Source organism: Myotis brandtii, unplaced genomic scaffold (assembly GCF_000412655.1).
Source record: "Myotis brandtii unplaced genomic scaffold, ASM41265v1 scaffold165, whole genome shotgun sequence".
In the NCBI taxonomy this organism is placed as follows: Eukaryota; Metazoa; Chordata; class Mammalia; order Chiroptera; family Vespertilionidae; genus Myotis; species Myotis brandtii.
Genome location: NW_005356042.1, coordinates 15300587 through 15305566, shown reverse-complemented (window position 1 = coordinate 15305566; position 4980 = coordinate 15300587). Strand labels below are relative to the sequence as shown.

General features: G+C 53.2%; 1 long non-coding RNA gene across 1 annotated transcript in view; it reads right to left on the bottom strand.

Annotated features, from left to right (window-relative positions):
- Positions 1-4076: 4076 nt before the first annotated feature.
- The window catches only part of LOC106725469, a 1761-nt gene continuing 857 nt past the window's right edge, over positions 4077-4980 (bottom strand). Inside the window, exons 2-3 of the long non-coding RNA XR_001361367.1 lie at positions 4506-4531; positions 4077-4198 (exon numbers count right to left, since the gene is read on the bottom strand). This is a non-coding gene — a long non-coding RNA (uncharacterized LOC106725469). The remainder of the gene's footprint in view (positions 4199-4505; positions 4532-4980) is intronic.

The following is a 4980-nucleotide window of genomic DNA, read 5'->3' as shown; positions in this document are numbered from 1 at the left end:
AGCCCACGCAGCGCATGCGCCTCGCGTGCCACACCCCTCCTCCCGGCTCCTCCGCCAGGGCCGTGTTAAAGGCAAGGACCACAGACCCAGGCATTTTTCTGTCGGCCCAACGAGGCTCAGAGGCTCGGTCACCACCCCTTACCCACCTTTCACTTCGGAGTCATTTCCAATCGCACCATCTCCTGTTTGCCCACCCGGTTCTGGAGATCAGAACCGTCACCCCCCACGTTGCCCAGCCCAGGGTACTGGGCGCCTGCCGGTGGTCTGGCCGGGCTCCCAGGCCTTGTGTATGTCAGCAGAGCAGGGCTCCTAGAAACCCTTCTCACCGCCCAGATGAGAGCCCAGAGACCCAGGTAACCCCCACCGGCCGCCCAGGGCTCTTCTGCCTGCTCTGCGCTCCCCGCAGTCCCTCGCCCAGGGACTGTGTGGGGAGGATGAGTGAGCACCAAGGCCAAGGTTCCGGTGGCCAGGGCAGTGTCTGGGAGGGTCAGCACGGCAGCCCACCCAGAGGAGGAAAGACAGAGCTGGTTCTATCAGACAGAGAGCTCCGGCTCCCTAGGAAATCTGTAGAGACAGGTGCCCAGGGGGACAGGCTCTTTTGTCTGCCGGGAGTGCAGGGCCAGGAAGCCCAAGGGGATCGAGCAGAGGGAAGAAGCAAGGGCAGGTGGGTTTTTCCTGAGACCCAGATCTGGCCCTCAGCTTCCACACGTCAAAATCCGCCAATTAGTAGGTCATCCAGTGGACTTGAGGAAGCTTTCCAGCCTTCTTCCCCAAGAGGTGGTACTGTCTTCATCGTTCTCCCAAGGGTTCCCTAACAGTGGCCACCAGCAAGAGAGGGGTACAAGATGTGCAAGAAAGGGGGAAACTGAGGCCTGCCACAGGGCCCAGGGCCCAATTCTCAGATCGATGAACCAGGGTCCCTTCCTGCTCCAACTGAGCAGGGTTGCCCCCACTTTACCCCTTGAGTGGAGGTTCCCAAATGTGCACCTCAGTTTCCCTAGCCCAGTGCTTGGCAAGGCGTAGTTGGAGGGGGCAGGCAGGGCCACAGGGAGCAGAGAGGGCTCTGGGCTGACAGCTGCCACCTCTTCAAAGGACGCTCTGTGTGTGTCTGGCAGGCAGCCCTGCCCGTGCCCACCCGCCCGTGTCCAGCTGGCATGGGGGCTCCTGAGCTGAGAACAGCAGCTCAGCCTGGTGCCTGGGCTCCCAGCCACATGCACCCACTGTCTCAGCGGCCTCAGAGGCCACCCCTCCCCCTCCCCCTTACTGAGCCTGCCTCGCCTTCTTTCTCTCCTACTTTGCTGGATTCTTTTTTTTTTTTTAATATTTTTTTTTAATTTCAGGGAGGAAGGGAGAGGGAGAGAGAGATAAAAACATCAATGATGAGAGAGAATCAATGATCGGCTGCCTCCTGCACGTCCCCCACACTGGGGATCAAGCTCGCAATCCGGGCATGTGCCCTGACCGGGAATTGAACCGTGACCTCCTGGTTCATAAATCAACGCTCAACCACTAAGCCATGCCAGCTGGGTTTGGCTGGATTCTTACCACTCTTATTTCCTCTCCCATCAGCCCCATTTCTAGGTGCCCGGGAAAGGGAAAGACCCCTTTCACCCCCTAGCCACAGGGAAATGGAAACCCAGGGGAGGGGTGCAGCTAGGGCCAGGACCTTGAAACCATCTAATCCTTTCCTCCACCTGAGCCCCAATGACTGCTTACAGCTGCTTATTCGGGGAGGGCATCCCCAACTCTTCCCTTAGCTCAGGAAGAGGGATCCCTGGCCAGGGCAAGGGACCCAGGGCGTTGGGTGTGGGGTTGGGGCCAAGCAGAGGAGCCCCACAGGGCACTGAGTGCCCTCCCCTGACATTACCAGGTGTCTGTGAACGCAGGGATGCTCCTTTCTCACCACCCCCTGCCACCCCACCCTGTCCTCAGCAGGCAAATGATCCTGGGTGACTCACTCAGTCCTGCAGACAACAGGCTCTGGGGCCTCATGAATAGCAGATCACACCAGAAGCAACAGCTGGGCTGCCTGAGTAGGCGCCAGCACCCTCAGAGGGTCCTTGAGGGCTTACCAGGGGCCCAGGGAGACAGGGGTTACTGTTGTTCCTGGCACTGGGAGGAAGGGAATTTGGACACAGCCACTGAGTAAGTCTGGGCAGACACAAGCTTCATACCAGCTCTCTGGCTGCTGTCCCCTGGGCCTTGCTGTGTCTAGAGGTGGCTCCTTTTCCTCCTCCCCACCCCAGCGTAACCGTGCCCCTTTATGGCAGAGGAGACCTTGGCCTAGGAGAGTGCAGTGAGTCTTCAGAGGCTCCTGTGGGCACTGTCATACTCCTACATTAGCCTGGGGCATCTGTCACCATTGATGAGCCAACGTTGATACATCCTTGTTACTTAATGCCAAGTTCTATGCAGGTTACCTTAGTTGTTCCTTACTGTCCTTTGTCTGTTCCAAGATCCATCCAGGATCCCACATTACATTTACTCACCATGTCTCCTTAGGCTCCTCTAGGCTGTGACCATTTCTCAGAGTTTCCTTATTTTTAATGACCTTGACAGTTTTGAGGAACACTGGTCAGGGACGTTTTAGACAGTCCCTCCGTTGGGATTTGTCTGATGTTTTTCTCATGGTTAGGTGTGACTTTTTGGAAGGAAGAGCCCAGAGGTAAAATGCCATTCTCATCACATGATGTCAAGGGAACATATCAACAAGATTTATTGCTGCTGCTGTTGACCTTGATCACCTGGCTGATATAGTGTTTGTCAGGCAGGTTTCTCCACTATAAAGTGACTTTTTTGCCTCTACTTGTATTCTTTGGAAGGAGGTGTTATGCTCTACCTTCCTGAGGACACAGTATCTACATAAATTATTTGGAATTACTCTGTACTGGAAATTTGTCTCTTCTTTATTTATTTATCCAATCATTTATATCAGTGTGAACTCATGGATATTTATTTTACACTTTGGATTAGAAACCCATATTGCTTCATTTTCTTGCTTAAATTGTTCCTGTATTGGCTATTGGGAGTTCTTTCCGTTGGTAAATAAGATTTTTCAAGAGAATCTAGAAATCCAGATTGTTTTATAAAATCTCTGGATTTTGAAACGTTGACTGAGTGAGCCAAATGAAATTCTTCGGCAGGACAACGCCAGGCAGCTCTGGGCTCAGGAGTTGTTACCTGGTTGGAATCCTGCTCTGCTGCTTGCAGCTGAATGACCTTATGCAGGAGTTAACTTGCCTGGGGCTCAGTTTCCTCCTCTGTGAAATGGGAGGATAAAACTCTTTGGGTGGGCCCTGCCCGGTTTGGCTCAGCGGATAGAGCCTCGGCCTGCGGACTGAAGGGTCCCAGGTTCAATTCTGGTCAAGGGCATGTACCTTGGTTGCGGGCACATCCCCAGTGGGGGGTGTGCAGGAGGCGGCTGATCGATGTTTCTAACTCTCTGTCCCTCTCCCTTCCTCTCTATAAAAAATCAATAAAATATTTAAAAAAACAAAAACTCTTTGGGTGGTTGAGGGGATTCTGTTGAATGACTCAGGTAAAGTTTGGGGCACTGGACCTGACACAGAATCCTGGCTTATTAAACATTATTGCCACACACATGAGCCAGGTGTGATTAAGCAACTCCCTATGGAGGGCAAGAATTGAGTTTGTTTTGGGGAGGCCTGAGAGGGTTGGGAGTGACTGACGGGACCCTGTGAGCTCTGGAGTAGATGAGAATGGGAACTACCTACCCCAACCCCGGGTTTCAACATGAGATTTGAGCGCTACTACTCTGTAGTAGCACCACATTGACAGGTGGGAGAGAACGCAGAACCAGATGTCCTATTTCACTCACTCTAAAGTGTGAATGGCTACCTCTCCCGGAAAAGCAAGTCAGACTAGCACAGAAAGAGAGGCTTAGTGGAGTGGGTGGGAAACCCACTGGTCTGCCAGGGTAGACCTTGGGGTTTGGTCATAGCACCACCTCACACTGACCCTTATGACCCCTAAGCAAGTCCCAGTTTCCAACCCTTGAGGGTAATTTCAGAGTCTGGTCAAAGGTGGGCTCTGGGGGCTGGGACAGGGTACCTCTTTGTCTGTCCTCTATGCGCAGAACCTTGGGGGCCTCAGGTTAAGGGAGCAGGTGATGTTCAGGTCATCAGGCTGCTGGGTGCAGAGGGAGACCACTGTCCCTCAGACACTGGGGCTTCGGGACCTGGTGGCAGAGGGGATATGTATTAGCTTCTTATTGCTGCTGCAACAAATTACTGTAAACTTAATGGCTTGAAACAATATGAATTTATTATTCTACAATTCTGGAGGCCAGACGTCCAAAAGGGTTGGCAGGGCTGCATTCCTTCTGGAGGCTCTAGGGAAGAATCCCTTTCCTTGCCTTTTTCAGCTTCCAGAGGCCGCCCGCATTCCTTGGCTCCTGCCCTGCATCACTCCCACCTCTGCTCCCGTCATCACATCTCCTCTAACTCTGGCCTTTACGACTCCCTTTTTTTATTGTTAATCCTCACCTGAGAATATTTTTTCCATTGCTTTTCTGAGAAAGAGTGGAAGGGAGGAAGCGGGGGGGGAGAAGAGAGAGAGAGAGAGAGAAACATCATTGTGAGAGAGACACATCAATTGGTTGCCTCCTGCACGCACCCCAACCAGGGCCGGGGATCAAACCCGTAACCCAGGTAGATGCCTTTGGCCAGGGAATCAAACCCGAGACCCCTCTGTGTGTGGCTGATGCTCTACCACAGGGGTCCTCAAACTTTTTAAACAGGGGGCCAGTTCACTGTCCCTCAGACCGTTGGAGGGCCGGACTATAGTTTAAAAAAAACTATGCCGAAACCGGTTTGGCTCAGTGGATAGAGCGTCGGCCTGCGGACTGAAAGGTCCCGGGTTCGATTCCGGTCAAGGGCATGTACCTGGATTGCGGGCACATCCCCAGTGGGAGATGTGCAGGAGGCAGCTGATCGATGTTTCTCTCTCATCGATGTTTCT